The sequence below is a fragment of the Eublepharis macularius genome, chromosome 16 (assembly GCF_028583425.1).
Source record: "Eublepharis macularius isolate TG4126 chromosome 16, MPM_Emac_v1.0, whole genome shotgun sequence".
Taxonomy (NCBI): domain Eukaryota; kingdom Metazoa; phylum Chordata; class Lepidosauria; order Squamata; family Eublepharidae; genus Eublepharis; species Eublepharis macularius.
In genome coordinates, this window is record NC_072805.1 from 1,912,632 (window position 1) to 1,929,229 (window position 16,598).

Here is a 16,598-nt window from a genome sequence, read left to right on the forward strand (position 1 = left end):
CAATCAATTCCCCTGGAAACGGAGCCGGGGGAATGCCTGAACTCAGTCTACTCTCCTTCTGTCACCCTGGAAACCCAAATAGAAGCCCAGCTTACCTTGATCGGCAGGTCTTCCTTCCAACCACGGAGCTGCAAAGCGGTTACAAGTTGGGAGAAGACACCCAGGGGAGGGAGGGGGAAGGGGGTGTTCTGTAGCCATGGGCACTCCAATCGCATCCCTGCAAACCCTGATAGGCAGCTCTGACGGCCAAACACAGACCTCCTGCGTTGCTCAATGGGACCTGTGCTTATAAATAGCTGTTGGCTCCCAGGCTGGGTTTCACTTTCAGCGAACAGTGGAGTGGGACAGAGCTCTTGCTTGCCACTTGCTAGCCTTTGTGGAGAGAGACAGAGTTTCCTGGGGGTCTTGGATTGAAGAGGGTATAACTCCAAGATCCCTTTTGCAATCTTGTCCAAACTTGGCTGTAGGAGAGCCTGCAAAACACTCCCCGGGAATATGGGCTCTCTAAATGCTATGGGGGCCATTCCGCACCCCGTGAACTGCGAACCGGTTCGGCAATATAAAATGTTTGTTGCAGTTTGCGACCTTGGGATCGTCGTCAGCACCAAACCACCAACTGCAGAGTCGTTAAATTTTTTTGGTTCGTGCCCATGTCTACTCTCTGCTCAGGGGTATGGAATGTCATGTGTCCAAGCCAGATCTCCTACTCCGAGAGATGTGTTGCTTATCAGGAGCCAGAATTCAGGATATTACAGACTGACTGCCGAAAATGATCAGACTGACTGATCCATACCAGTTTGTGCTGGTTCATGTGGGAATGAATGACACAGCCATGAATACCATTGCAAGAATTAAAGAGGACTATGAAGCTCTTGGAAGGCAGTTGAAGACAGTGGGGTCACAGGTGGTATTCTCTTCTATCTTTCCAGCCAAAAAAAGAGGAATGCCAAGGGAGCAGACCATACTCGAGGTGAATTGTTGGCTGAGGTGGTGGTGCCAGCAGGAGTGCTTTGGGTTCTGGGACCACGGGATAAGTTTCCTTAGAGAAGGCCTTCTAGCACATGATGGGCTTCACCTTTCAAGGTCAGGGAAGAAAATGTTTGGAAAGAACCTGGAGAGCTTCATCAGGAGAGCTTTAAACTCATGCTGCAAGGGGAAGGGGACGATCAACATGGGGATTTCAATGAAGAAGTGATAACGGCAGAGGCCCACCTGAGTAGGACAGATCAAACAAAGGTACAAGGCTACAAGTGCCTATATACCAAGGCCCGAAGTATGGGTAGTAAGAAGGATGAACTTGAGCTTCTCTTGAAAACAGAGGGCTACGATATAGTAGGAATGACTGAGACTTGGTGGGATGAGTTCATAACTGGAATGTCATAGTGGATGGGTACAAGTTGTTCAAGAAAAACGAGAAGGGTAGAAGAGGAAGCGAAGTAGTATTGTATGTTAGGAGAGGGCTTGATTGTCAGCAAATTCTGGAAAATGTGGTTGACAGCCCGGTGGAAAGTATATGTATGGAAATAAGGGGAGGAAGGACAAAGGGTATTGTTGTTGGAGTCTGCTACAGACCGCCTGACCAGGGAGAGGAAATGGTGCTGCCCTCCTTGAACAGATTGGTAGAGTGTCCAGACATCAGAACCTTATAATTATGGATGACTTCAGCTTCCCCGATGTGTGCTTGGAGACAAGCTCAGCAATGAGACAAGACTCACGCAACTTCCTGACCTGCCTGGCCAATAACTTCCTTTTTCAAATGGTGGAGGAAGCTACAGGGGCTCGGCCATACTAGACTTAATATTAACCAACAGGGAAGAAATGGTAGATAGGGTGAAGGTGGTGGAGACATTAGGGGGAAGTGACCATGTCCTCCTTGAATTCCAGTTGCTGTGGGGGGCTAAGGAAGTTCGTAGCCAGACTCGTAGGTTAGATTTTCATAGGACCGACTTCAATGAACTCAGAGGCTTGATGAGAGTCATTCCGTGGGGAAGAGTGCTGGAAGGGAAGAGAGCAAATGAAGGGTGCGCTCTTCTCAAACATGAGCTTTTGCAAGCTTAAGCCCTCACTATTCCAGCAAGATGGAAACATGGAAAGGACTCCAAGAAACCAATGTGGATGAACAGAGAGCTCCAGAATAAGCTAAGGGAGAAAAAGAAAATGTTCAGGAAATGGAGAGGAGGACAAACCTCTAAAGAGGAATATATGAGGGTTACTAGGTACTGCAGATCAGCCATCAGAGAAGCCAAAGCTCAGTATGAGCTGGATCTAGCCAGGGGGGCTCGCTACAATAAGAAAAACTTGTACAGATATGTGAGAAGGAAACGCAAGGTAAAAGAGGCAATTGGACCGCTGTTGGGAGTAGATGGAGAAACTCTGATGGAGGACAGAGAAAAAGCAGACAGGCTTAATGACTTTTTGCCTCTGTTTTCTCCCTGAAGAACTTGAGCCCATCTACAGATGGTAGTAGACGCGACAGGACACCTGGAGGGCTAGTTGACATTGACAGAGAGGTTGTGGACAGGCACTTGGCTGCACTGGATGAATACAAATCCCCTGGGCCAGATGGTGTGTAACCAAGAGTGCTCAAAGAACTTTCTAAAGAACTTGCAGAGCTTCTGTCCATCATCTTCAAGGCCTCCTGGAGGACTGGGGATGTGCCACAAGATTGGAGAAGAGTGAATGTTATCCCAATCTTTAAGAAAGGGAAGAAGGATTACCCGGGAAACTAAAGGCCAGTGAGTCTGACTTCTGTTGTTGGGAAGATATTAGAACAGATTTTAAAGGGATTGATCTGTAAGCATCTGAAGGACTGCTCAGTGATCTGGGGAAGTCAACATGGTTTTGTTCCCAACAGATCTTGTCAGATCAACCTGGTTTCCTTCTTTGATCGAGTGATGAGCTTACTGGATTGTAGGAACTCTGTCGACGTGATTTACGTGAATTTCAGTAAAGCTTTTGATAAGGTTCCCCATGACATTCTAATGGTCAAACTGGAAAACTGCGGACTGGACTATAGGACAGATTGGTGGATAAAGAACTGGTTAGAGGACCACACCCAAAGAGCAGCGGTTAATGGCGTTTCATCAGATTGGAGGGAGGTGTCCAGTGAGGTGCCACAGGACTTGGTTTTGGGCCCAGTACTTTTCAATATTTTTATCAATGATCTGGATGAAGGGGTAAACGGGCTACTCATTGAATTTGCTAATGATACCAAGGGAGAGGAAATGGATGCTGCCCTCCACTCTGTGAGGTGGGTGGAGCTGAGAGAGCTCCAAGAAGCTGCGACTGACTCAAGATCACCCAGCTGACTTCAAGTGGAGGAATAGGAATCAAACCCAGTTTTCCATATTAGAGTCCTGCCTCTTCTAACCACTACACCAAACTGGCTCTCAAGACAGAATTGCATCTGTGGTCACAACTGATCCCCTGTCCAAATGCTGCCTGTACAAGCTCAAGCTCCCTCTAATATCAGGGCAGCCTCATGTCGATTGAGGGCCTTGCAAGCGGCATGTGGCAGCGGACACTTCTGCTCATCAGATTATCACGCTGAGGACCTCACCAGGGCAGCAGATCTACCTCTTTAAATTAGAATAAATTAGGTCGTGGTGTGAGCTAAAGCACAGACGGGCTCTGTGGGTGGGGGGCTCAGCCCTTCCCCTTCCCCCAATCCTGCCCCCAGTCCTCCGACCGCTGCTATTTTTGCAAGCGGAGTTCTACTAGGAAGTCCAGCTGCAGCAAAGTGGAACTGGGAGCCCAAGGAAAGGGCTGTGACGGATGGAGCTCAGGAGGTGGTAAAGTAAATATTTAACATCAAGGTGTTTTCTTGCAGGTCTCCACTGGAATTTACTTCAGAACCCTTATTTGGCATGTCAAGAGCCATTTGAAAGGGCTTTTGCTTGGCAGAGAGTACAAGGCTCCACACACGAATTTCTGTCTCTGCAACGAGACTCGGTGCAGGATGTGGAGAACTTGTGAGGAGGTAGAAGGGCACAACGTGCTTTTCAGGTTGTACAATGTTTCTAATTTTAAAAAAGCCTTTCAGTCTTTACCTAAAGAGTTCTTCCACAGTGGATTTAGAAGGAGGAGGGGAAGCAGGAGCGATTGACCTCAGAGCCCTTTGTAGGCAACTCTAGCTGTTAGATGGCCCATTCGTCAAAGACTGAGGGGATCCAGCAATAAATCAAGAGAGTTACAATGTGTTTAGACTTCCTAATTAGCCCTTGTAAGCCAGTATGGTGCCTTGAACTAGAATGAAGGCCATTTGCATTTGCTGACGGATAAAATTAGCTTCATTTACTTCGCATTTCTCATGTCATTGGTTGTGCTGGGGACCGTAGAAGACTCCATTGGGGTGCTATAGGGCAAGACCATCTATGATAGTAAATATGATATTACTCTGGTCTACAACATGCTGAATAATATAAACATAGGAAACAATTGTATTGTCCCAAATGTTGTGTATTCAAACATGGATTGCCTTTCTCTGTAGCTTTAAGCTCACCAGTACGAAGCTCCCTCCACTCTGCCTGCCAAAATAGATAGGGGTGGGGGGCTGAGGCGGTTTTGCAGGGTAGAGGGTCTTCCGGTTCCTGAGGTTCTGGGAATGGTTGTTAGGATCTGTTTCTCAATTCAGCCTTTTAGATGTTTGTTGATATTTTCGTCTTATTCTTATTTCATGGTGTGCCTTGCCTTGAGTCCTCTTTATAACAACAACAACATTCCATTTATATCCAGTGTGGCTGCTGGGTTTGAGCTATTGCCCCATAGCTTCCATCTGTGAGGGTGATTTTACAGTGGCCGGTGGGATCTTTTCCTACCTCAGCCAGTTTTGCAACGGTAGGGTCATTTTCCTGGAGGGTGGCTAGGTCGAGTAAGGGTGCAGGGCATGGCTCTGCTGCCGCCAGGTTACTACAGGGTTAAGAGGTGTGGCGAGGGTGAAAATGAAGTCTGGCTCTGCCAGTGCGGCTTCCTTATCAAGGGCATCGGCTCGGTTGTTCCAAATGCACACTTCTGAGTTGTTCCTTTGGTGGCCTTTTTCATGAGTGACCCAAGGGCTAGCGGTTGTACTCTGGAGGAGGGCTGCTATGTGGATCCATTTGTCCGTATGGGGAATGGGTTTTCCTTTGGAGCTTTTCTAGCCAGATGGGGAGCCAAACAGAGGCTGCGTTTGTGGGCCAATCTGAGTCGGTGTAAATAGCTAATGGGCAGTCTGGTGGTTCAAACTCTAAGATAGCTCGGAGGGCTTCTACCTCAGCTGCCTGACTAGAGTGGGGACGCACTGGGCCCTTAAGGATGTGGGAGTTGACCACACGGATTGCTCCATAACCCGTGTGGGGGCTACTGGCAATGTGGGACGGGGAGCCGTCGCAGAACCAGCATACAAGCGCTGTAGCTGTGCTTCCCCTAAGCAGCCTCCCCAGACCACAGGCCAGTGAAGTTGCTTAACTGGGGGAAGGGGGCACTCGTGCTGCTCTCCCAGGACAATGAGGCCATAGGGAACGATAGGCTTGGTCGGCTCTTTCTTGAAGTCAACCCCTCTATTAACTAGGGCAAGCGTCCACTGCGTGATCTGCACATTGGAGACCTGTCCGTTCTGTATTCTGCCAGATAAAATATACTTAAGGGGTGTGTGCATGGTTTGAACTACTACTTTTGCACCCCAAATGATAAATTCCCAATGGGTTAGACTCCGTACCAGAGCAAGGCAAACCTTCTCTCAAGGATTAAATTTGCTTTCTACTGAGGTCAAATTCCAGGAGGCATAAGCTATGACTCTCTGGGTTCCGGACTGCTGCTGGGTGAGTGTAACTCCTATGCTGTGCTCAGAGGTGGTGAGCTGAATGTAGAGGAGCTTGGTCAGGTCTGAGTGAGCTAGGGCCGGGGCGCTTGCCAGGATGCGCTCAAGTTCGGCAGACACTTGCTGCTGCTTGAGACTCCACTGACAGGCTACGTTCTTTTTAAAGAGGGCGTACTGTCAGGCCCTGCCAGTTAGATCCCCAGTTACTTCACTGAAGACACTCCCAGAGTCCAGTTAAAGTTTCTTTATTAGAGATCCATCAGTATCAGGGCACTCAGACGACAGCACTGGCAGAAGTGACGTAAATGGGCAAAGCAATGTTAGTTATAGGGCAGGATTCCCAACCTGGGATAAGGACCGTTAGAATTTAGGCACGCAGGGCCTAGGAGGTTGGATGGGGTAGGGGAGGGAAGACAAGGATGAGCTCATTTCATGTCTCTGGGAGATACGGCTCCAGCTGGTATTCCAAGGACACTTTCCCAGGCCAGTCGAGAAAGTGAAAGTAGCCACCTGCAGGATAAGCTACTCTTGGCTACAGTTATAACAGATAGTTCTTTACACATTCTCAGAAGCCCAGAGTACAGAGTACAGAGAATAATAGAGAGCCAGTCTGGTGTAGTGGTTAAGAGCGCAGGACTCTAATCTGGAGAGCCGTGGTTGATTCCCCAACTCCTCCACTTGAAGCCAGCTGGGTGACCTTAGGCGAGTCACAGCTCTCCGGAGCTCTCTCAGCCCCACCCACCTCACAGGGTGATAGTTGTGGGGTAATAATAACACTTTGTAAACTGCTCTGTGGACATTAAGTTGTCCTGAAGGGCGGTACATAAATCGAATGTTGTTGTTGTTGTTATACATGGCAGATAAGCAGGGGGCATCTGACACGTACAGGGCCTGGGCTTTATCTGCAAATGACTCTATGAAGTCCCGGAGAAATTAAGTTTTCCAAGCAAGGTGCGGAGGGAAGGCACATCTTGGGGGGGCAGGGAGTTTTGAAATGACTTCCACACTCTGAGAGTCGGGGGTCCTGCCGTGGGTTCCCAGGGAGAGGCCAAGCTATTTAACTTCAGTGTGAACTAGCTGGGCTTTTTTGTGGCTTGCCTTGAATCCGGTGTCTCTGACCAGACCAAGGACCTCTCTAGTAATTTCTCGGGTCTTTTGTTCTGATTCTGAATGTATCAGAACATCATCTACATATGAAAGAATATAGGACCAGGATTCAGGCTTTAATTTCCCCCACATTTTTGTTAGAGCGAGTGTAAAATAACGCTGCGGAATAAACGCTGAGCTGATTCGAGAGGCAAAAGCTTTATTTGAGGAAGGTACATACTTGAGGGAAAGAGGGAGAGAGAGAGACCCTAGCTATCTGACTACATCTTGCAGAGAGAGAGAAGTGTGGCAGGAGAGAGAAGAAGCAGGATATTGCCCTGTTTAGCCCAATAGGAGACAAGACAAGGAAATGACCCCCAGGAAACAAGAGAGGTGCTACTCTCACTGTCCTAACTAAGTGATCCTTGCTGCCCCCTGCATAGTAGGCTCTTCTTCCTTCTTGCTGCTGCAGTACACCAGACATTGCTATTTCTAACACCCTTTCTCAATGTCTAGTGTACAAAGTCCACAAAGTTCAATCTTTCACGTAGACTTTGAAATTTCTCTTTGGCAAGTGGCTTGGTGAGGATGTCTGCTATCATTTCTTCTGTAGGGCAGTACTGTAGCTCAACAAGCCCTTCTTCTTGCATATTTCTCACAATGTGATTCTTTATGTCAATGTGCTTGGTTCTTGATCCAATTCCTTCTGTATTTGCAAGCTTTATGCAAGATTGATTATCTTCAAAGAGTTGTATAGGTTTGGGTTCATTTATCCCAAAGTCTTCTAACAGTTGTAGAATCCACTTGAGTTCTTTGCATGCTTCTGCTGCTGATATGTATTCAGCTTCTGTAGTTAATACCGCTACAAGGTCTTGCTTTCTGCTTGTCCAACTGATTGCTCCTCCACCATAAAAGAATACTCGTCCACTGGTAGACTTTATGTCTGTGATGTCTTCTGCCCAGTCAGCATCCATGAATACCACTAGTCTAGGATTGTCGCTTGCTGGTAGCTTGAGCTTCAGTTGAGCAGTACCTCTCAGGTCTTGCCAGTCTTTTGACTGCTTGCCAGTCATTCACACTTGGTGATGCACTTTTCCTGCACAGTATTCCAACTGCTGCTGCTATGTCAGGTCTGGTTACTGTACTTAATGTAGAGCAGTTTTCCAATTGCTTCTCTGTACACTTTGATGTTTCTCAGAGGTTCATAGTTTCCATTTTGTTTCAGGAAATCTGTTTCCATTGGAGTACATGTTGGTTTTCCATCTTTCATATCCATGTAGTCTAGGAAATCCATGATCTTTTGCTTTTGATTGAGAAGATAGCTTCTATCTTCCTCTCGCTCTATTTGAACGCCAAGGTAAAAACTGACATTTCCAAGATGCTTTACTTCAACCTCTTGGTTCAGGTGCTGAATTATTTCATCACAATCTTGTTGATCCTCATAACAAAGGAGAAGATCATCTACATAAATCAGAATAAAAGTCCATTTGTTGTCTTTCTTTCTTGAGTACAGACAGCGTTCTGCCCCGCCTTGCTTGAATCCTTCTTTGATGAGCATTTGGTTCAGTTTCCGGTTCCAGGCCCTTGCAGCCTGTTTCAGTCCATAAATGCTCTTTTGCAGTTTGCATACAAGTCCTCTGTCTTTGGACTGTTCAAATCCCGGAGGCTGTGTCATATACATGTCTTCTTCCAGCTCTCCATGAAGAAAAGCAGTTTTCACATCCAGATGCTCCACATGCATCTTCCTTGCGGCTGCTATGCTCAGTAGTGTTCTTACTGAAGTGTGTTTCACTACTGGTGCAAAGGTTTCATCATAGTCTTCTCCATACTTCTGGGAATATCCCTTTTCAACTAGTCTTGCTTTGTACTTTTGTACTTCTCCATCTGCATCAAGTTTGGTTTTGAAAATCCATTTGCATCCTACTGTCCTTTTTTTAGGTGGTAGTTCTGTGAGGATCCATGTTCTGGATCAGAGAGTCAATTTCCTCTTTTGCAGCTTTTCTCCATTTCTCTGCTTCTCTTGTTGGCATTCCTTCTATGTCTTCCCAGCTAGAAGGTTCTGGTACAGCTTCTGTTTTTGCCAGGTAAGAGAATTTCAGTGGTGGAACTCCTTTGTTTGTTCTGCCTGAACGTCTGCTTCCCCTTCTCTTTCTGTGGGCTCTGCAGGTGTCTCTTGCGTCTCAGTCAGGTCCCAGAGTTGCACAATTTCTGGCTGCTGTGCTGCATCAGCTTCCTTTGTTGTAGACTCTCTGGTGTCAGGCTTGCTTGCCTTCTCCTTTTCATCAATGTACACCACGTGGTGGATCTTCACCGTGTCTGTCTCTGGGTTGAGGATTCGATATCCCTTGCATCCCAGTGCATATCCAACAAATATGCCTACTTCTGTTCTGAGATCCATCTTAGATCTCTTCTCCTTCGGAACATAAGTGTAGGCCTTTGATCCAGACACTCTCAGATGCCTTACATTGGGCTTGCGGTTGTACCACAGTTCAAATGGTGTGCTGCTTGCACCCTTTGTAGGTAGCATGTTCTGCAGATAGGCAGCAGTGTTGATAGCTTCTCCCCAATATTTTTGAGGTAGCTGTGCTTCTTGCAGCATGCTTCTGCACATTTCTGTGAGAGAACGATTTTTCCTCTCTGAGATCCCGTTGAGTTCGGGGGTGTATGGCACGGTCAGGTGATACTGTATTCCTTCAGCTGCTAGGAAGCTTGTCATCTCCTTCCCCACATACTCGCCTCCATTGTCTGTGCGGATAGCCATTGGTTTTCTCTGGAATCTGTTCTGCACCATTGCTAGGTACACCTTGAATTTTTCCAGTACTTGGCTCTTTTATTTGAGTAGGTAAATCACAGTAAATCTTGAAAAATCATCAGTAAAAGTCAGAAAGTACTTACTTCCACTGGGTATTACTGTTCCCATGGGTCCACAGACATCACTGTGAATCAGCTCCAGTGGTCTTGTGGTTTGCTTCTCACTCTGCTTGGTGAAAGAAGGTCTTGTGCCTTTGGCTTGAATACAGCAAACACATTTCTCTGCATCAGGACATTTTCTCATTTGCAAATCATTAGTCAGATTCTGCCTTTCAAGCTGATATATATAATCCATATTAGCATGTCCAAGACTCCTATGAATAAGATTAGTACAATTCTTGTGAGTGCAGCTTTTAATTAAATTCACTGCCCCTTCAGAGCAATCCAGCATATACAGGCCATCCTTTAATGTGCCTTGTGCAATTAATTCACCTTCATTGCTAATAAAACATTTATCTCCTTTGAATACAGTTTCAATGCCCTTTTTCGCCATCATAGATACAGATAAGAAGTTAGTTTTAAGTTCTGGTATGTAGAGACAATCAGCAATCTGCACTTCTCTAGTTTGGCGACTGGGTAGCGCACAACATGCAGATACGGTCCCTTGTCCCCGAGCTGTTAAAGCTTCTCCATTTGCAGTATACAATCTTTCATGATATGTATTCATCTCATCAAAAAGTTTTTCCTCTTTGCAAATATGGTTAGTACATCCACTGTCAACGGCCCATTTGCATAAGCTTTGATCATTTTTATCAACATTTAAACAGTTATCATTCAATCTGCCTCTTCCTCAGCTATCGGCATTTGGTGAGCTATTAACTGTATCTGCATTCCTAAAGGCTTTTGTTTCCGTCCCTCGTGGCGGTTTGCTCACTCTCTGTGAATCACGAAACCTGCAGTCTCTTTTTAAATGTCCTTTCTGTCTGCAGATGCTGCAGAAGAAATCATTTCTTGAACTGACTCTTAAAGCAAGCTCTTTGGGCTCATTTTTATAAGTTTGTCTGTTGAAACTTTCTTCTTGCAATCTTGCAAGTACATAGTTTAAGCTTAGACTTTCTCTCATTTCCAAAACATGCACAATGCTTGCATAAGATTGAGGAAGGCTGCTTAACAGAATTATAGCTAAATCCTCATCCTGGATCTCCTTTCCAAGGGATCTTAATTTCTGTGTTAATTCCATGAAATTTGCAATATGGTCTTTTAGTTGTTGCTGGGGCTGCATTTGAATTCGATACAATTGTCTCAATAGCAAGATTTTAGTTTTAATTGATTCTTGCCTGTTTATTTGTAGAAGAGACCTCCACATTTGTCCTGCCGTGGGCTCATGAATAACTCTTAACAATTGTTTATCACTTAAAGCATTAATGATAATAGATCTTGCCTTATTATCCTGCTTTAGCCATTTGGCTTCATTCTGTTGGTTTCCTGTCGGTTTTTCATCTGTTACCGCAGACCAGACGCCCAATTGTATGAGGTGCGCCTTAATCCTTTCTACCCAGAGATCATAATTTCCATCGCCTAGTCGGTCGACCTGGAACCCCTGCTGTGCACTGTAGGAGTCGGCCATCTTTCCTCTATTGTCTGCCCTCTGTACTTTAGCCTGAGGCTATGACAGAAGTTTTATTGCTCTCTCTTAACTTCAGCTTGCGTTAATTGCCTCTGTGGCCCATCACCCTGTTAGAGCGAGTGTAAAATAACACTGTGGAATAAACGCTGAGCTGATTAGAGAGGCAAAAGCTTTATTTGAGGAAGTTACATACTTGAGGGAAATAGGGAGAGAGAGAGACCCTAGCTATCTGACTACATCTTGCAGAGAGAGAGAAGAAGTGTGGCAGGAGAGAGAAGAAGCGCAGGATATTGCCCTGTTTAGCCCAATAGGAGACAAGACAAGGAAATGACCCCCAGGAAACAAGAGAGGTGCTACTCTCACTGTCCTAACTAAGTGATCCTTGCTGCCCCCTGTATGGTATGCTCTTCTTCCTTCTTGCTGCTGCAGTACACCAGACATTGCTATTTCTAACAATTGTAACTACATGGGCATGGCAAATGCTGGGGCAGGAATGAAAGCCTTGAGGCATGCGTTTCAAGGAGTATTGCTGGCCATGGAAAGTAAAAGCAAACATACCAGCAAGATTCATGGAGCGAGATGGAATGAAATGCATTGGCCAGGTCCAGAACACCATACTATTTGGCACCAGCAACAATGGCTGTAAGGATTTCATTGTACTTTGCGACTACCGGGGCAACTGGGGGAGTGACTGCATTCAGGGCCCTAAAGTCTACAGTCATTCTCCATGTAACTCCATCTGCTTTCGAAACAAGCCAGGGGGGAGCAATACAGATGAACTGCATAGCGGTGATTACATCCCATTGCAGAAGACCCGCAATAGTTTTCCCAGTTCCAATTTCAGCTTCTGCTGGGTATTTATACTGCTTTTGAGGAGGGGGGGGGGTCTCTTCCCTCGATCAGAACGCAGGCGTCTTTTACCATGCCGCATTCTTCTTTATCCTTTACCCAGACTTCAGGGAATTCCTCTACCCAGGGATCCTCTACAGCCAGGGCATGGAGAAGCGGGGCTTTTAAAGCAGCACATCGGTGGATGTTCGAAATAGAGGGAGGACCATTTTCAAGTTACCAGAGAAAACCATTGGCTAAATCAATCGTGAGCCCATGTTCGCTCAGGAAGGGGACTCCTCAAATTTCTAGGTCCTCCCCTTGGTTCTCGCAGTCTGTGACCGACACTGCGAGGTTCCCAACCAACATGGGAACTTGCTCCCAGACCTTAGCTCAATGCGAGCCTCCTCCAAACCCAGCAAGCGCCATGGCACAGGGAGTTGGCTTCCGATGCGCAGCAAGCTCGGGGTGCAAGATGTTAAGAGAGGCACCAGTATCAACTAGAAGGGTGGCAGGGGTTACGTTCCCTGACATCCCGACGCCTGCCTGCACCATCGGTCTCCCCCAATTGTCCAGCTTAAGTCTAGCCACTACTCCTTGGGGAAGAACTGTGGATCTCAGGCAGCCCTAGCGGAATGGGTTCCCAGTCAGCAGCGGCTACAGGGAGGCCGACGCCTCTCTAACCGTGGCTACTGGCTGTGAAGCGTGGGGTGGGACATTCCCAAGGGTTTTCAGGAGGGCATCCACAAGCACCGCAGTGGGTTGCTTATCAAACTGGGTCATGTCGGTGCCAGTTTCTCTAAGCTGGGCCCAAACAGTGGGTGGGTGTTCATCCCAGTTCAGGGCTGGGGGAAAGTAAGGCTCTGGTGGGGCGCTTGGTTCCTGCCAACGAGCAGTGGACCGGGAACGGCTGGCGTAACTAGAATTGCCTTTGGGAGGGTAGCCAGGCTTAGGCTGCCTGTATCGTGGGGCAGGTTCAGGGTCGGACTGCCTGTAGTGAGAGGGGCCAGAATTGGAGCCATAGCGCTGGCTTCCTCAATTGCAGCTGCCTCCACCATCAGCGTTTGGATCCCAAAACTGATCTCTGGGGTGGTCCTTGGGGTAATCTCAGTAGTGATCCTGGGGGAAATCTCCGTGGTGGTCCCAGGGCTGGTCTCCGTTCCCTCCCCAGCTCCCTCGAGGCTGATTATTATGGTGTTAGCCTCCCTCATTCCTAGGCTGTGAATGGTGGCCATTATTCGCCTAGGTCACTGCCTGAATGGGCTCTGGGTGTTTAGGCTCAGCAGCTCTCTGTGCCTCGACTAAAAGAAACATGCTGCGATTTACTGAGTCACCCCCGGGGAAGGAATGAGGATGCCAAACTCCAGGCAGGAGCAACTCCTGTCAATGACCCCCCCCACACACACACACACAGGTGCAGTGACATCACTTCTGGGAGTGACGCCATTGTGCCCCTTGGCGGGCATGCCCTCACCCTTCACAGGGCCCCAAATTGGCCCCTGTGAAGGGCAGGAGCGTGCCTACTGCCAGGCATGATGACGTTGCTCCAGGTAGTGACATCATTGCACCATGCCAGGAGCGCACACACGAGGAGTGTGTCAAAAGTTGAGTGCCAGATCCTTCTGCCAGGAGGGCGAGGGGACTGGCAACCCTCCTACAATGCCATTGTTTCCACCCTCCAAAGCAGCCGTTTTCTCCAGGGGAACTGACGCCTGTTGCCTGGAGACATCAGTTGTAATTCCGGGAGAATTCCAGGCCCCACCTGGAGGTTGGCAACCCTAACTTATCACAATGCCTCCACTGGACCCAGGAGGTCTCCGCCGCTGCCCACCGGCATCAAATGTTCCGTTCCTGAGCTGGTCGTTGAAAGGGTGGTGCTGGACCACTCCAAGCTTCCCTGGATGTGGAAAATCCTTTGGATCCTTCCCAGTCTGGTCTTAGGTCTGGTGGTGGGGCTGAAACAGCCTTGGTTGTTCTGGTGGATCACCAGCACTGAGAGAGAGACGTGGGGTGTGCAACTCTTTGGATTCTCCTGGGGCGCATGCTGGCTTTTGTGATCATGGATCATCATGATATCCCTCAGGCTGGGGCTGGGAGGCCGTGTTCTGTGACGGTTCTGGTCCTCCTGGTTTCAGAAGCTGGTGCTGGGCAACTGCTGCTCAGCCTCTTGGCCTTTGGCCTGAGGGATTCCACAGGGTGAGTTCATCCACTGCTGCCGCCAGGTTAGCAGTCTGATCACTCAAATCTTGATACATCCACACTGGCTCCCAATCTGCTCCCGGGCACCATTCAAGGTACTGGTGTTAGCCCTGTATGGCTCATACCTGATGAACTCCAGTGCACACCTACCCAACTGCTAATCTTCTGAGTCCCTGTTTGGGTGCCCCTGCTTTCGGAAATTAGGCCAGTGGCAACCCAAAGGAAGGGCTTTCTTGCTCAGGGCATCAACGTTCTGGAATGTTCTCCCCAAGGATATCCACCTGCACCCTTCTGTCCCTGTCTGCCGGCAGCGGGTGAACACTTCTTTGTTTGGCCTGGTGTACCCTTAGTGATCGTCCCTTCCTGCCCTAGATTTTAACTCTTATGTGTTTTTACATATGGACTTTAGTTTTGGCTTTAATTGTTTTTAAGATATGTTTTTATTATACTTTGTTTTAACTGTTAGCCACCTGGGTGGCCCTGATTGGGTAGAAAGTAGGTATAAAAATTTTGTAAATAAACAAACAAATAATAATTATAATTGAAACTCTTTGTCTAAAAACAATATAAAAAATTGCATGCCTTTTAAAAATGTTAAAGATTTGACCTGTAAGGTTTTTAGACTCCACTACAAATAACGAAGACTGAAAAATGATACAAGAGAACTTGTTTGTTGGACTATTCGATTAGAGTTTTTATTAGATTATCATTACCAGTTTATTATTAAATTAGGAGATTTGAATATTTTTTTAGGGAGGCACGTGCTCCTATGACTAAATTGTAAAACCTGAAGCCGTACGAGTTGCTTCATTGTTGCTTTTGGATTCTGTGGCGCAATAGCAGCCAGATACAAATGAGAACCGGAAATAAAAACCATTACATCTGACTTGTCTTCAGGACGGCTACAGTGAAGTCTTGTCTGATCTTATAAAAGAAATGTGAGGATAAATTTAATAACAACAACATTCAGGTCAACTTAATGCCCACTCGGAGCAGTTTACAAAGTATGTTACTATTATCCCTACAACAAAACACCCTGTAAGGTGAGTGGGGCTGAGAGAGCTCCGAGAAGCTGTGACTGACCCAAGGTCACCCAGCTGGCTTCAAGTAAAGGAGTGGGGAATCAAACCTGGCTCTCCAGATTAGAGTCCCACCACTCTTAACCACTACACCAAACTGGCTCTCTTTCAACCCACTGCAAGTATAATAATCACCTTGTTTAATTTCAGACGTTGTCTTTATCAATTACAATTACTTTGATATCTCTGATATGTGGCCTGCTCTACAGCACAGTGCATGTCTGAATAGTCCCGCCCCTCCCTTGGAAAAAAAGAGCTTGAAATGTTCACATTTCTCATCTTCTGGTGGGATCACTTCTGTGAAAGCTAACATTAATTCTGCGTTCCACTTGCACTCCAAGCGCTGAGAAAAGACATAAGGAACACATACTGCTAAGGAAAACAGGTTGTTTTCTGATAAACACATTGAGTAGCCCATACTATTCATTTTGTTCTCCTCTGAGCTTGCCATGAATATAAATTGGGATATGAAGTTGGGGTATGAAATTGGGATGTGAATATGTTGATGACACTCTATAAGAAGAGTCATAGATGCGCTGTAACGTATGCATTAATGACTTGATACAGGGTGTGTTTATTGTGGCATATCCCTACAAAAACTGTAACTCAAGCAATGAGCCACACCACAGCTCCAAAAAGCACTGTACACACGTACAGACAAAAGCTCCTCTCTTTGAGTGGATTTAACCCTTCACCGCACCCCACCCCAAGTTGCAGGCTTTTCTGCCAACCTCGTGGTTGCTCACGTCTTCTGAAAAAGCTCTCTTCTGCCTACATGGCCCTGACTGGAGGATTTAAGTATGCACAGATAGGGCCATATTAAGTATGAGATGTATTGATTGCTTGAGACATATGGTATTCTAAATATTTATTCCATGACAAAACCATGTGAGGGTCATCTTTCAGGTAGCTTCAGAACACTAGTCGGTAATTTATTTTGAACTTCATATCCTTGTTCAAACGACAACTGAGAAACAGCACCTCGACTGACGTACAGCTGAAGAGAAAAAGGAAATTTCTGCCCTTCAGCTCAGTTGCAAGATGTAATGAAAGAAGAGGTCTGGCCTTTATCATTCTTCGACTCTTCTCCTCTCTCCCTCTTTTGTTGGACTTGGTTCTGTTTGCAAAAATTCATTAAACCATATGAGAAAGGGACGGTTTTCATTGCAAAGATGGCCCTCTGGTGGTCAAGAGCCAGTGAAGAGCACAGGAATCCATTGCCTCCTGCACT

The 16,598-nt window shown here is 46.8% G+C and overlaps 1 protein-coding gene across 1 annotated transcript in view; it reads left to right on the forward strand.

Moving 5' to 3' along the window:
• Positions 1 to 16,598, forward strand: part of SEMA3E (semaphorin 3E) — a 222,030-nt gene that overhangs the window by 78,250 nt on the left and 127,182 nt on the right. The gene's annotated exons all lie outside the window — the stretch shown is intronic.